This window comes from Ischnura elegans, chromosome 2 (assembly GCF_921293095.1).
Source record: "Ischnura elegans chromosome 2, ioIscEleg1.1, whole genome shotgun sequence".
Classification (NCBI taxonomy): domain Eukaryota; kingdom Metazoa; phylum Arthropoda; class Insecta; order Odonata; family Coenagrionidae; genus Ischnura; species Ischnura elegans.
This window is the reverse complement of record NC_060247.1, coordinates 106,343,987-106,361,475: the sequence shown is the minus strand read 5'-3', so window position 1 is coordinate 106,361,475 and position 17,489 is coordinate 106,343,987.

Below are 17,489 nucleotides of genomic sequence, written 5' to 3'. Positions count from 1 at the left end.
TGTTTCACAATGAATATTTCATCGTTCCACCAAGTAACGCCCAAATCAGTTGATTTTATTCGCAAGCATTCAGTACTTTCAAATGTCCAACAAATGGTATGATTTGCGAATACGATAATAATTTTTCCTCCGTAACATTAACTCGTTCTTCATCAAATGATACGGGTGTTACCGAAGCCAGATGTTTGCACCGAAAATTATTTTTAGCCCCTTCGTCCACCTTAGAGAGTTGCTTATTATCTTGAGAAAACAAGCCACAGTGGAAACGTGATGAGTCATAGAGGGCCCGTACCATCCTATCCATTTAATACCTTCTCTTTACAGTGGCATTCATAGATACGGCTATTGTTTAAGGCTTCACTTACTCCTACTTTCAATGGGTCCCTCGGTTTATATTCAATTTTTGAAATTTAAAGGAGATACCCGGAAATAGGGCTGACCGCTGTATCGAGGCTTATTTTGCGTAGGAATGAATCGAAAAATCAATCATCTCTGGGGAAAACATGCCTTTCACAAAGTTGATTGCTCAGTAGTATTTCCGTTTCGAGAGGTTTTACAGTGCATCTATATGAGGCAAAATCACAGTATTTTGCGAACGCAACTATGAGCAGCATTTTATGTCAGGCCAAGTTTAAACTTAATTTTATTAAATAATGATTCGACAGTCTCCAGATCAACTTTGAGGAACTTTCTTTGACGACAAGAGTGATAGCAAATTAACGCGACGAGAACCACCGGCGGGCACACCCGACTTCCCCCCTGCACCATATGAAATTTATTGTTTTTTTTTTCAGCTGTCGCCGTTTAGCGAAATGAGAAGTTGATTTTGGTTCCTAATGTTCGTCATATCATTCAGCTATTCAGGTATTTCATAAGGGTCATCAGCTATTCATGACTAAAATTCCGTGACACAATTTTTCACCACCCTGTAAATGGTAAACTGTGTGGTGCGACCGAAGAATAATTGTGACCTACCGGTGGTTCACGCCGCCCAGGACGAAACTTGTTTCACTCAGGGGCTAGCGTGATTCACCGGTGGGTTAAAGATTCGCCAGTCTAGGGGGTGCCACCAAAAATGGATCAGAAACATGGCCCACCACTTGACACAAGTATGACCAGACCGGAACCAAAATCCGTCAGGGTGCTATTTTGTGTGAAACGCATAAATTCCTTGAGTTACATGATCCCTTCCCCTTCCCCCACGTCACTTCAGAATGGTGATTTAATGGTGAAAAAAGTTGGGATTGACGCCACCCGGTGGCGCTGCTTAGGGGCTCGGTCCGAAATTGGTCTCAGACTAACCCCAAGGTTATGAAATCCCAAATATTAGCATCCCGGCAGAGGGTTTGTGCCACATTCTTGAAGCACTGAACTGGAAAGCCCTCAAAATAATGAGCCGTTAGTGTAGTCCCTAGCTTGAGTGGGCCCAAACGAGGTCTGCCGTATAATTGATGAAGGATGAAATACGTTATGTTTCCTGAACTTTTAATACTGAAAATTTCCTTGAACACAATGCAAATACTTTATACCAAGTATGCTCTATCACTATGGTAAACCGCTCTCTCAGCTATCCACCTGAAGGTTAGTTAGACCCCATCCCGGACTATATAACGAGTGAGAATAACACATTCAGAGAGGAGGATCGAGTACTTTTTCTAGGGCCACCTCGTATATATACTAATTCCAACCTTCGATCGGTGTACGAACAACTCCACCCACTAGAGCAGCAAGCTCCATATCAGTAAGTAAATTTCAGAAGAAAACGTATTACATTATATAATTATGGACCGTTTTAATTGGCCACTCTTTTTTAATAAACGATAGTATGACGTTATGGAGGCTTGGTCTAGTAACAAATCACTCATTACCACTTTCCGCTAACGTTTTTCCCTTTTATTAGAGGATCCACAAATTAGTTTATTTTTCGACCCAATTTCTTGGTAACCAAAGAACTCTATCCGTTTCTGGTTGATTGGTTAGTAAAACAATCGGAGCGACTCTTAAGCGCTGAGGATGCTCAAATAAGGACGCCAAACGTCAGTGAAAAAATTCTGTTTCAATAACAACAGTGACGATACACTGTTCCCTAAACTTCACCCGCCATATTCCCTAGGCACCTATTTTATGCTTATTTTCGCTGGAGATGCACTTCAGAATTCTTCTAACCGCGTCAGCAACCTGATTCTAGGAGTGAAAGCAGGAATCAAGCTGCCTATGTGGGATTACGAACCAGGAAGAAACGGATAAGTTCAATGATTGGTTTTATAACTAACCGAACCTCGATAACATTATCCCCATCATTTAGATACAACAATATGGGGCTGAAGAACTGATTTTAATTTTTCGATTGAATACACAAGTGATAAGAAAACGAAAATGATCACTGAACTGAATTAAATAAAATTGAGGAAAATAGCGTACCTACTCTGATAGCGTACATTGACAGTTCTGTAGGAAGAATGCTTGATGGTAGCACCAAAACAGGTCCATATGGGGAACCTATATATTCCACTACTTTTTAAAGGGTATACTGTTTTTGGACACTAGTGGTATATGCTTGAGTGGAATGAAGTTATATCATTATTATATATCAAAAAAAGTATATATTGTCCATACAGCTTAGCCCCATCTACTCAATACTGGCTCTCCATTCCCAGCATGTTCTGTGAAAGCTCTGCCGGCCCACTCTGTATTGGCAGCTTCCTAATCCGTGCCTTCATCAATCGTTTCTGTCTTCCCTCTTCCACCCACCTACACTCCAACTCATTCCTCTCCCACATCCCCAGAAAACTTTCCTCCCACCCACACTCTTAGCCGGCCGCTAAGCTCCTTGCTCCCCCCCCACCCTTTCCCCGAAGTATATAACGCTCACCCCTCCCCCCATCGCGACCCTCTCCCATCCCATCCATTTCCAGCCGCCCTCGACCCTACGAATCCTTCTGCTACCTGGCTATAAGACTTATATCCGACCGAATAGCTCCTGGGACTTAACTTGGGCGAAACTTTAGGATCGCAAAAACCACCTTCCCCAGCATCCCATCTTTGGCTCCTAGTTATCGGCATCCTTCTTATTCTCCTCACATAGGTTACTTGATATCTGCAGCTATCTATCTACTAGCTGCAATGATCTCTTAAAAAACAATAGTTAAATTTATGTGTGCAGTAAATACTACAGTGGCATTGATTAGTTTCCATATTTTTATCCCTACACTGCTGATGTTGCTCTAGATGTGACCTCAGAGATCTCAAAAGCGTTTAGTATCGCTCATTCCTATATGGCACCAATATATAGACATATTCTGAGTGCAATGAGTCCATTTAATAGTTGAATACATCTTGAGACGTATTATTTGTAGGAGAAAATTATTATATTGAAGACCACAATATAAATCTAAAGGAGGTTCAATATCTAAGGGAAAAGGTAAAACCCTAACATTAACAACAGTGACTACCTCTTTATAATCATTGCATGGTATACAGAGAGTACCAAAAATCCAAGTAATGAAAGCACACGAACAGTTTGCTTATTTTAGGAGCGTACGATGAGTAAAATATCCGAATGATATTACTTTAATTCGATGGTAGTTGTCATCTGCAAACGATTCCGTATACCGTATGCCGATGATATTTATTTCATTCCAAATTCAAGTTTCCATAAATAATTTAAACATGCATAGAACTTATTACTAGATGCAATACAATTTAAACAATTTACTTCACTGATAAGTCTCAGAAGCACAGATAAATAACAATTATAATCTTTATACCCTCTCCTGTAACTATTTAGTCCAAAACAAAGTACCGGCCACTTAAATCAGTTTTAAATACTTTCGTTTTCTTACCAGTCTCCGCCATAATTAGGATCCGTTCGCAGAAAGCAGAGGCGTTGGAGAGGGGATAAAAGGAAGAGAATAAGTTAGCGAGCTCTCGAAACCCATCCTCCAATCTCGCTTATTTCCCCTTCACCTCCTTCGACGATTAGTTCCCCCACAACGGTAACAAGAGATCACAAAGACAGGGAGAAGGGAGTGGGCCATGAATAAAAGGTAAACCTTGAGGAGCAAGGAGATACGCAAAACGATGAGAAAAGAGGGAAAAGATTTATTTAGTGGCAAAGAAAGGCTGAAACAGAGACTCCTGAAGACTACCGAGCCAATTTTCAAAGAAAAAGGAGATTTTAGGAAAAGAGAGAAAGGGAAGGTAAGAGGAGAAAGAAAAGGCAGTTCAGAAGAGTTGAAGGAGGGAAATTGCCGTTTTCCGCTGAGGCCTTGACAATGTTTTCATCAAAAGATTGAAAAGCTTGGATCCTGACGATCGGGAAATCAGTAAATGGCAGTATCAATGAAAATGATGTCCCCATGGATGATCAAAATGAATGGGCTGCATAATGCGAAACATCAAAGGAGAAAAAAGGAGTTCCCTCGAACACGCCAGGGATTTATCTACGCGAGCGATTTACCTATAGTGTAACTGCCTAATGGAGGGTGTTTGTCGCAGGCATAGGACAAATGATAATATATGCTCTAAATTCACCTTAGAGAAGTCTCATACACTCTATTTCATTTACGCAAAGATTTTGGTCAAAATTATAGAATTCTCCAAATTATATTGCTTTCAAAAGCATCCGCAGCTGAACTTAGTTCCAAAATGAAATAACACTGCATAGAATTCTACCATTTAACAAAGAATTTTGATTTACAATATATACTCTCCAAACACGACAAAGCTTCTAAAACACGAAAATAATTCTGCGAATTACAAATTCCCATACAAATAATTTCATTAACTTAAGCTATCTTAGATAGAGCTGGTACACATCATCAGTTTAAGCGAAAAATCCACAGAGAAAAAATCATTCACCTTGACCGGGATTCAAACCCGGATCCCTTGATTTCAGGTGCATAGGAAATCGAGGGATCCGGGTTCAAATCTCGATCAAGACGAATGATTTGTTTTCTCCGTGGATTTTTGGCACCAATTTTGCTTTGCGGGTGACTCCGTAAAGTTATCACCGAGGCTAGTCCCTGTAAACTTCAAATCAGCAGTTTAAGTTTTTCTACGTTGAACCAATAGCCTCAGGCATGCATAAAAAATAAGCAACGCAACCTAGTTCAAAAGTGCAGATCGATGAGCCTTACCCCTGTGCCGTAAACTGATACGGAATGAATATCTAAAAAAATCACAATGGTGCAAAACAAATTCACCACGAGTCAGAATCCTCACACAAATTTCTCGCTGCTCCAAAGAGAGATAAAGGAGATAATTTGGATTGACCGAATGACCAATAAGAAGGAGCAAGGAATAGGAGAAAATATGGGAAGGCAAGAGAATGAAGGCACTGAGAAGACGGAACGGTGCATTCGGCCTCATCATGAGACTAAAAAAGACAGTAGATTATCTCGTATCTCGTATAAAAACGGAACAAATGGCCCACCATTCGTTATAAAGACTAATTCATAGAGAGAAAGGAGGAAAAAAGATTATAAAATGGTGAAAAGATTGGAATACAGGAGAGTTAAGTGGAGAGTCACGTCAAAGCAAATCTTGGGATAGCTGACCAATTATGAAAAATGTTTCTTTCGACTGCATCACACGATTTAGTGATTTTTATCACTCATTGAAACAAAGGTAACCATGGAGTGGAGAAAGACAATTTTGAAGCAATTTGACAACAATAGGAGTTTTAATTTTTTTCTTCTTATCTTGAACTCATTAATCAACGGTACAATAATTCTTGGAGTATAGGTCAAATGTATATGATGCAAAAAAGTTGTTTTCCAACGTTTCTGTTTATTTAAAACTATCACCAGGGCTTAGTTTTGCACATATTTATCGATGATAGTTTCGATATCGATAGCCCTGTTGATAGTTTTAAGCAAACTGAAATGTTGGCTAACAACTTTTTTGTGTCATATACATTTGACCTATACTCCAAGAATTATTTTACCAACAATAGGAGTGAAATACGAGCTTAAAACTGTTCCCCCTCTCATTCGCTAGCCTAAATTCAGTATTATAAACTTCACTACTAAAATACCTCCATACAAAACGATTCTACTCGCGATATAGCGGAGGGCAACACCAACTGACATGACCCAACGCACGAAGCCCGCCGTGAACGAGCAATTGTCACATTCCCTTGTCACTTTGCTGGCGGAGAAGGAAATATATTCGACCGTCGAATGTCGGATATGTTTGGCAGGAAAGACAAGCTACCGCTTGAAGGGTCAAATTAAATTTCACCGCCTTGTTTCCCGGGATACACACACCATTGGGTGCGCGATTACGTTTTTGGCTCTGTGCACGAAAAGGGCCGCTGGCACAGAAACAAACTTCGATACGTAAAACTCCAGCTCGGAATCCGGACCACGCGAGACGGGAAAACTTCAATCGACACCTGCGTCAGAAAGGCGCCACGAGGCAATGTTTATATGCACTGCAGGGAGAGGAGGAATGTCAACTCCAGCGAAACGCAGGGAATAGCTCTCGCAACATTTCCCTAGGGGATAGTAACGGACTCGTGAGATCGTCAACGCCGCGGGGGTTGGTGACGCTGAGCTAGCTTTGTCGCCTAATTCGCGGGTGTGTACTGCTAAGCGTCCCAGGCCAAGCCCTACGCGTGTAAGGGGGAATGTCTCCCAGGCCGCTCGTCGAATGGTTCGGTCAATTAAACTACCAGCGCCCCTTGGAGGAGTAATTTCGTAGCTCAGAACGTGTCAGTCACTCGGGACGGACAGAGACACGCTCAATGGAAGTACGGAGGGAATATAAAGGCAAGGTTAGGAATTGTACTAGCGTCCATTGGATGCTAATATTGTGACACTGGTCACTGTACACACATCAGACATCACTATGCAGAACCATGCCCACAAAATTAAAATTAGGTACAGCTTCCAGACAATATTGTTATGACCAAAACGGTTCATCGAATTCTGAATTAAAAGGAAAGGCTTGGCAATGTCAAATAATTTATTCAATCGGCCATGGTTTGGTCATAGAATGGAAACAGTAGTTACAAATAAAAGGTACAAATAAAAGTTACGCACAGGTAAAAAAACTTATCAATTATGTAGAGACATTAGTTACAAGCAATAATAAAATTGGCAGTAAAATGCGAAATACATCATTTGATTATCACCTTCCTCAGTTATAATACGCATGGAAAAATCACTCCTCTGAATTGAATTCCTTAGAAATCATTTTTAAAAAGTGCTTTTCGAGTAGCAAAATCGTGTAATTTTTTAACCTTAATCGCCAGATATTCCAACGAAAACAAATTATAAATATAAATTATATCCCCAAGCCAATTAAAAATTTTAAAGTTTTCCCGAAGAAACGCGAAAGTTTGGTGAGTTACTACTGAGAGGCAATCTTTACAGAAATATCTTCAAAAAGCCGAGGAGAACTAATGAAATCGGAGATCAGCGCGCAGAAAATAAAAATGTCGGAAACAAAAAAATCGAAGGTCACAAATAAGGAAAAGGAAGACCTGAGTGGGAGCGAGCGAGATCTCATGGAAATGGAAGACTCCTGCGAGATTCTTTCCCCATAACTTCGTAACTTAAAACTGAGAAAAGGTTAAAGGTTCATTCCGTCCCACGCTGGCTCCGGAAAGTAAGAGGTAGAGAGAGGGAGGGTATCGTGAATAAAATGGAAGAGTAGGCCAGAGGGAGGAGGAGAAGCCTTTTTAGCGTACGATGGAGATAGCTAGCTACCTTTATTGCCTACCGTTAATTCAGCAAGAGGCGAGGAGGTCACCGTTTCTCAGTCTTCGAAAAGGCGTTAAATAGAGGGATGGGCGTGGGGGCGAAGATAAGAGTGAAAGGTCCATGAACTCCGGCTCAAATGAGCCACTGAATGGAGATAATGCGTGATGGAAGGGACGAAAGGTAAACCTGCGGAAGGTAGGTAGGTAGGGGAGAGAGAGATAGAAGGATTGAATGAAGAGGGAAAAGATACATAAGGGAAAGACGGTTTTTCTTGATCGCGATAGAAAAGAATCACTTAATCCATACTTTAACTCTGATAATGGTACGACTAGGTGATAGTAGAGTTCAACTCGGACTAGTTCAAAGGCACGCAATAATTACAGATTAAGGTTCGTCCTGTACAACCTTGCAATTCGTGGATTTTTATTTGGAGCGTCCGTAGACTTTGGCCGGGGGTCATTTTATGATCCTGCGATCAGAAACGAAGCACTCTACCTAGCGCGCTTCCGATAGTTTAAAATACAGTTTTAATTTAATACAGTAATTTAAAATAATCGGGATCGTGGTAGGTAGAGCCGGATGACCAGAAGTTCAGTTAAACTTACTGTGCCAAAGTGTGAGAGGTGACGCCATGCAGCAACGCAAATAGTCATCTGGGAACGACTTGCACATTTTTATAATTACCCAATGGACCCAACTGCACAAATTCTTACTATTTAGAGAGGTTATAAGGAAATTTCTGGAGTTTTAAGTTGTATTTAAAACTAATATCGACACCAAAAAAGCTTTTTTTAGAGAAATAGGTTTATTTTTTTCGTTTTTAGGGAAGTTTTATGAAGATGCTGCCCATTAATAATCTTGTTGTACTTTAATGGTTAAATTGTGGTTTGTGTGGTAAGCTTGAATTTTAATTCCGAACCCATTTAGAAGATTGGTTTTGACTCATCAGATATATCCATGCCCTCAACTTGATCCTCCTGACCTCTTATATTACCTATTATATATTACCTCTTCACTCCAAAAGGGGGAATGATCAAAGAAAAGAGAACTCAACCAATGCCAAGGGATTTTAAACCACAGTAATATGTTGAAATACATATCACATTGAGTCACGCATAGATAAGGTTTTCCTTTTTTCCATCCGAGTATCAACCCCTCATAAATTTCCTAAATACCTATTTCGCTTACTTTTTACAGATATTCTTTGCATGCTGGATGTAATTATTTTAAGAAAAGGAAAGATTTGGCGAAAAACGTTAATACTTTAAATTATCGGAAGCTCGGTAATAAGAGCGCATCGTTTCTAATCGCAGGACCACGAATGACCAGAAGTACAGTTAAACTTACTGTGCCAAAGTGTGCGAGGTGAACTTGTAAAAGTCGGTTGAACTGGTCGCGTTATATAATGAAATATTCATCGAAATAAAAGATTATTAACTATAGTTCATAGGAATTCTTGCAATAAATTCCTAAAACTTGAACCTTAAAGTGATATAGTCTATTTGTTTGTAAATCCATATGCTAGAGGCCTCTCATCTATGCACATAACGCCTCACTGTGAAATTGGAAAATGAGGGAAAATGAATGTAGTAATTCATAGCCTTCCTCACTTGAAAGGCCTAAATAACACAGAAGCGGGGAAAATGTGACAATACGCAGAGTTGGGGTTTTCCAGGATAAAGTTTGAAGGCGAGTTTTCTTTGGCAAAGTTTGAGTAGCATCTTCCCGGACCCCATTGGATTTTGACCTACTTCAAAAGGTATATTAAACGTCACATGGACGAATGAATTCCGTAAAATGTTTCCTTAAGACATAACGTCATCAGGCTATGACCCTCTACAGTGAAATTTTATCTCTTATAAATTCTTACGATATTTCGTTATATATTTTATGCGCTTTAACAGTAATATTTCATTGGATTTGGCACTTTATAGCTCATTACATGTATGTCCGAGTTAAAAACGGCTGAAAGAACGAGTTGATATAGAATTGGAGGGTAATTTTTACTGTTTCATTTTCATATACTCAGGTACGAAACTGCGACAGCAAATAATAACCATCGACTTGACTCGAGAATCAAGAGGATAAAATCTACGCACGCGATACACGACTTCAATTCAATACAAAATACAGCACGCAAGAGATACAACAAAAAGTGATTATGTTTACCAGATCCCTACTGAAGTACGATTGAGAGCACATCAAAGTAAATTTTTATGGTAGAATTTTAACAATGTTGATCAAATATTATTTTGTAGACATCACCAACAAAGTAGTCACTAAATGTTTACCCAAAGTAGGTCATTAAACAGGTGGAGAAGAATTATTCGTGTTAAATTCGTTACTGTCATCTAAATTCCATGATATATGTCTAAAAATAGGATTGGTTCTGCTATATCTTTGAAAATCTGACACTCAAAATTTTAGCAGTAAAATTAGAGTACAATGCAGTTTTTAAAATAAACTTTCCCAGACAATACAACATTAAAATTTCCTTGAGGCATAAAAATAAGAATTATAGAGGAAAACGTGCACATCAGCACATTAATAAACAAGGCAAACTGAAGCATTTCCGGGACATCCAGTCTTCAATAACTGATTTTTCTCGGCGGAGGGTGGAGTTAAATTTTCGTAAAAGTGTTCGATTCAGCGAGGCAAGCATTATCGGATCAAGTGATGAATATTCAAGGTGTTTTTAGTACGAGGCTTTCATAAAGTGCCAACTAGGCAAAGCTTGCGTGGTCAAAAGTATGAGTTTTCAGATCACCTGTATCGGATATTAATGAAGACGATTAATCAATCCAATACTCGCTGCAAGAAGTCGCTTATAACGTCGAGGTCTTAAATTATCCATAGGTTGTCGATGTCGTCAAAATGAATGATTAAAAGTAAACTATGCGGAGGCATGAATCCATATTGGAGAATCTAGAAGTACTGAGAGGTGGGCCGGAATGAAAAATTCGAGGCTTCGTACTCCAAGTGATTGAATTCAAGATCCTAATAAATTGGTAAACGTGTACAATCTGCTGGTAAAAATTGAGATTTATTTTAAAATTGAGAAAGATAGTAAGAATAGGAAAGAGGAAGTGAAAATATTTCGTCGAATTTCATAACCCCTACGTTTAAGGAACGAATTGCATATATCACGCCAATTAATAACATTTAAATCAATAAAATGAGTTTTCAGCAGGAAAAAATCTTACTCTTAAGCTGAAATATATCACGTAAAAGATTCCACACTTCCATCGGAGTTTCAGAAGCAAATTTAGTCCTGATTTTTAAGAGGAAAACAAAGTTCAAGAAGAAAGTTATGTGAAAATGTGAAATTTATTTTTGAGATTTGGAATAACTGAGATTTTTAAACTTCATAAACATTCTTCGACATAGTATTGTGAACGGAGCAAAAATCCTCTACTTGTGAATGATATTTACCAATGACTAGGGCAGCGGTTTCCAAACTTTTTCTTTCCGAGACCCATTTTAGCCCATAAGTTTTATCCGCGACCCCCCAAAAATAAATCCCGATGGCCTTCTAGGTTTAAGTACATAGCTCACCTTATTATTTGTACACATCTCGCGACCCCTTTCCGAACGACCCGTGACCCCCAGCTTTGGAACCGCTGGACTAGGGTATTAAATGCTGCTATTAAAATTTTATGTACACTCTATACCAAAATTTAGGGTGTCATAATTAAAGTCTTCGCCACTTCTTCATAATTAAATTTACTAATGTGAGTTATAAAATATATAAAACATTTAATTCCATGAAATAAATTATACCTTATCTTTATATGGACTTTTCTGTGCTTCTTATACAAAAAATATGATTCATGAACTACATATTTCCTTTAAAAACTCTGCATGAATGCAAAACTGCATTACCTCACGTCGATAGATTAAATGATTAGTCAGCCACGGGCTATATAAGTATCATGTACGCCAAATATCCTTGGAAATCAATGAAGATTGAGACAGAACCCGAGAAAACACGTGTTGCATAAAATCCAAGTTAGGGGCGCATTTAGGAATAAAGGCTAGGAGGAGGGCTTAAGGCGCAACTAATACTGGGGGTCTGGAGGGTACGAAATACCCACCAGGGTAAGCAGGGGGTCCGGGGGCTCTCCTCCAGAATTTATGAGATAAATGATGTTTTTTACCGCTTTCTGAAGGATATTTTATTTATCCTTACACTATTCTATAAGTAATATTAATCCAGTTCAGTAAAATGGATTAAACTTAAAAACTTCTCGGTGCTCTGGGGGGGGGGAGGGGTTTATCCCTCAAAACCCCTCGCTGCGCAAATGATCCGAGTAACTGAAATAAGCTGATAGCCACTGGTATTTTTCTAAACTATTCTTTAAGAATTCATCAAAGTTGAAGGACAAATTCTCTCATTTTTGCGTAACGTCAGATTTCATCTAAACACTTACTGCATATTCAAGCAGGTGTAGGTACTATTCAGATGTCGGGCTTGACATATTTTTAGCCTATTTCCGAGCATTGTGAAGTAAAACTTCTATGTGAAAAGGTGCTGCGCGTTAGTAGGCATAATTGGACGAGACAGGAGCTGCGGAGGGGCTGTAAAACGATGGACAGGCGAAAAGTCAGCAACGACGAAGAAAATTTCTCTTGACGTACTCGTATAAAAAGCACCATTTGGGTAACAATGTAAAATCTCCCCTCAACTACTTTTCCCATGAATAATAAACAAGTCTAATGCATTACAGGGAATGATCACGGCGGTGACTCCTCGTAATTTTCGAATTAAAATATTTATATGCTGCGAGAATAACCAGCAAACTGTTCCAAAATGTAAATCCTACGCATCCAAAAAGATTACGTTTATTATGTAAATCCTACTCTCGTTACATTCATAGGAAAACCAAAAAAGTTATAACGAGTACGGTTCCACGCGATTCCTGCATCTAAGAGACGCTTCCAAACATTCAGAATTTGTCTGTTCAATCTTTGATTAAAGATGCAAAAACTTTTGATCCCTAGGCCCTATATCGGAACATCAGTAGTGATGAATTACTATCACGATAATGCATTCCTGGATCAGTAATTCGAAAGCTCCCAGATCCGCTGGAATTAAAACGAATTAGCTAACTTGAGGCCCTGAGCTACTTCATAAATCGAGGCTTGTTGACAGCATAATCAAAATCCTTTGCAAACGACTTCATATTTCTAATCACGATAAAACTACATGGGAGAATACACTTATAGTCACGGTACTATTTGCGTCTATGATAGTTTTAAAAGTGTGCTTGTCTGCATAAAAACGACACATTTCCTGTGAAGAAAAAAGACTAGATCCCAAGCTTCCCTTTAATGAAATTAATGTTCAAAACTTTAAATTGAATATTGACCAAAAGTGCTAAAATGAGCTCCATTTTCAATTCCATTAACGATTTTGAGAGTGCAGGAAAGATATATACCTCGAGCAACGGTTCAGTAAATTTTTAATTCACTTCATGTACTTTAATATGATCTCTCGTGTAAAAATTCCACGAGCTCTCTACTCCACTGCCAGCGTCCCTTTTAATTAATTGGTATATCTAAAGCGCATATGTTCCCCACTACTTGTTCTGGCAGATAAAGTGTGAGCACATAAAAAAGTAACGAACAGAATCTCTTTTGTCTAACAACATCGCGATTGCTGGAAACAATTATGCATCGAGAAACAGTCCCTAAAATAAATCCCAATATTTTTTATCTTTCTTTAAATGCTAGAAAACCTCCGAATCAGCATCATTTTCAGTGAATAAATGCTAAAAATACCAATATAATATTGATTACAAGTCTTAAAGGGAATACCATTTTCAAATCCCATAATCTTTTCGAAAGTGGTGGAAATGATTTTAAGTCAAGCAGCCGTAAAAAAATATTCAATTCACTTAATATATATTTTAGATATTTTTTGTAAAATAAACCTTAGTCTATACCATAAACGTCACTTATAAGTAATCAATTAACTCAATATCAATGGGAGATGCTCTAGGGAGTACCCAGTATGTTACACAAGTCCATAGGTAATAATCTCGGCATGTGATAAACAGTAACAAATTTGACTGACAACTTAAAGATTTATGCAGATAAATGGCTCAATACACAAAATACGTGTTTTCATTAGTGAGTTATTTTTAAATATAAAATAATCCTAAGTTAAGTCAGCAAGAACTAAAATAGTCTCTCTTTTCCACTTCTCTTAGCAGCTTCGATGAGTGTTGACAGAGTGTATACATTGAGTTACGGTCCATTAAATTCACATATGAGTTCATTAATGAATTATAAGCTTTTGCACCGATGAAAAATATCTCAAGCTTCCTCTTCAACTATTTGCGTTATTTGCAATTAATAGATTTATCTAAAATGCTTGGGTAAACCTAAATACGTGTCTTAGCAGAGGAAGAGTCTGTCCTTTAAAAAAGGCATCGTCAAGTGCAGGAAAATAATTGCTAAACATGCCAACAGAATAGGTTTCAACGATATATTTATTTCTCAGCGTACTTTTCAGGGAAAACTTTCGACTTTCGTTCAGTCGATGAAATTTCAATATCAATGATATTACTCTAAGTATGACTTCAAGATATATGGGGAAAATCACACCAATTTACTGCATTAATAACGATCTAGTAAATTTTCCATTAATTGGATACACTTTAAAATCAATGAAATAAAAGATTTAGTGATGAAAATGTCCGGTATGATAATCAATTATCAATTAATGGTTCAGAAAAATTGCCCGTAAGTTACTGATAAAATTTTTAACGAGAGAAAATCAAAAATACATGACGAAGACTGTGGTAAAAATAGATAACAAGCTATTGATAAAAATAGCATGTGACCAATCGGCTTCTATACAGCCCGAAATAGTTTTATGAACCGAGGAACGCTGTATAAAATTGTTTATTATAAACATTTAGAAAATATCAAAGGGTGCTTTCATTTAACTCCAATAATTTTCAAACCACTCATTGAATACTGTCAATAAATAATAACGCAAGCTCAATTTTCAATAATTCTAACGACTGCGAAAGTTATAGCAAGGTGTTTGCGCCAAGCAACGGTCTGGGAAAACTCTAATTCACTACGCACACTTTTAAAGAACGAGGTAAAAAATATCCAAACTCATTTCTCCACCACTGCCGTCGATCATAATTGATAGGTTTATCTAAAAAAGGCATGGGAATACATCTGCATTTGTCTTCGCCAACAAAATGCCTCGCATGAAGAAGCACTTTGAGCCTCAGCCGTAGACAACAGCTCGACAGCGCCTAACAGCAGCTAATTTGAGTAAACATTATCATTCTAACATGCATTATCGATGATGCGGAGGCAAACTGATCGCGAGGCGATTGAGCGGTAAGACGAATAAATAGATGAGGCCTGCGCGATACCACTGGAAGGCAGGTTGAACCTCCTATCCTTGACCTTGATGTTCGGAGGAAACAATTCATTAGCGGCTTCCTCCGGAGCACGCCGCAATATGCAGATCGGAAGCCGCGCAGGTGGGAGAGAGAACACGACTTATTCACCGCCATCATTATCGATTGATCGAACGAAGCGGTATCGCTGACAAGAGCCGGGACATCCGGATGCTCTCTCAAGCGAATGAGATGCGACGGCGTCGGGAGCGCCACCGGAAGACACGCGGCAGTGGCGCCAAACAACTCGGGACACATGATGGATATCCATAGGCCCCCCCTCCAAGGTGACCCCGTTCGCCGCACAATACACCAGGCCTACCGCTTATCTTTTCACACGCGATCTATTCGTATGGTGCGAGGTCCGCTGAAATTCTCTAGGAGGGAACTACTGACACCATTGGGGGTGGTGTTATCAGTAACGATTATTTGGGATTATCACGATTTGTAAATAAATCCACCGTTTAGGGGACACTACTCACTTATTCAAATTTCATGAGTGAGAACCGTCTTGAAATTCGAAATATTTCAGAGCTGTGATCACCAATTGACTGACATCTAATATGATATCTATTTCGACAATAGGCGATTCCCATCACTTTTTAAAAGCATTTCATTTTTAATGAGATCGTTATAATTGAAAATTTTCATGTTTGTCATGTTAATTTTCCCCTAATCTATTAAACCAGCCAGAATTTTAGGACTAGTATAGCTCAATGGAAGAGAGACCACATAAAAATCGTTGTCAGTTGATAAACGGTTAATGTGGCAACATTTCATGGATCCCTTTAGCCGAGAAAAACTTGAGAACGGAAAACAACTGTTAGTATTGTAACCACTACACATGAATGAAATAGCCTTACGAAAAAAAAGGTATATTTCGCACTTAGGCGCACTAAGTCAAGTTACGTTAACCAAGTAATAATGTCTGTTGCGGAGAATGGACATCGTAATATCGATGATGGATAGTAATTATGATTTTTTCGGCACAAAATGTAGGAACTATATTTTATGAGAAACCAAATTATATAGCCCACCACATTTAATAAGGCTGAAAAAACTAGTAAGTTATCGCAAATAAATACGATGAATTTTCCCTGAGTTTCCAGCCGTTTGAGATGAGGATGATCTAAATGAGCAAAAACCTAGAAGTCATACTGATAGAGTAATGCATATAGTGTATGCAATATTATTATTGACGGCTGCTTTCAAAGTAACTAAAAAGTAAAATCTATTTTTTTTTGCCATTAGAAGTTATGGTATTTAATCACCAGATTAAAATTGTGTATGTTGACGAAATTCAGTAGTTTGCCACGTTCTTAGCATAACATAATCAAAGAATAGTGTTGATAACTACAATTATAAAGCATATTAACATGCCGATAAAGGCCACATTAATACAAACTATATTTCTTCGCGTAGATTTCAATGCATCACGAAGAGCCCAACTGCTGAGCCATCACGAAAATATCAACTGGTAAGATTAAAACGGCCGATAGATAATGTGCGCCTCACAATAGCGGCATGATTTTTAAGGTAATCAAGGAGATGAGATACTAATGGGAGGAATGAGGTCAGGCCAAGGTTAAAGGCCAACATAGGGTACAATAATATCCGGTTTGCACCAAAGGTGACATAATGCAGGCGTAACCTTAAATCAAGAATGGCTTAAGTCCTAAACCAAAGAAGACCAGTATAACGATGCGATGTAGGCCATAAATAGAAGCATTCTTACCTACCAATTATAAGTGGAGTTGTGCATACTTATGCATGATGAGATTGCTTTCCTACGCTTACAATTTGAGTGAAGTAACTGAAGAGAAACTCTCAACAGATCACATAGACGCTAAACCCCATGAAGAAGTGGACAGGGAATAAAACATCATTTAAGGTAAAAAATAAACAATGGAGCGGTGAATGCAGGAGCAATCCCCTACAGAGCGGTAAATTTAGGTTTCATTGTGTTCCAACTGCTTACCACACTGAGACAAGGGTAAAACTGCTTGGCAACGACATTTTCAAGGGCCTTGGAGGACTTGTGTTAAAAAATAAAGGGTGTCGCCACACAGCTACGTGGTCGATTAGGTGGTCAAGGGCTTTGCAAAAAATAGCCGCTATAATGCTACCGCGAGAGAATCCTGCCTTTGGAGCGGCGAACCTGAGCTCAGATATGTCCGGGGGAAATAGGGTAGTCATCCTGAAAATCCAGCAAAAGTCAGGAAAATCTTACGGAGCCATTAAAAAATATTGCATAAAATATAAATTACATTATACTAATTACAGAAGAAAAATTTCTCTTATATGGTCTTAAATAAATCTCTACTAAATGGAATTCCTCTCATAATAATAGTAG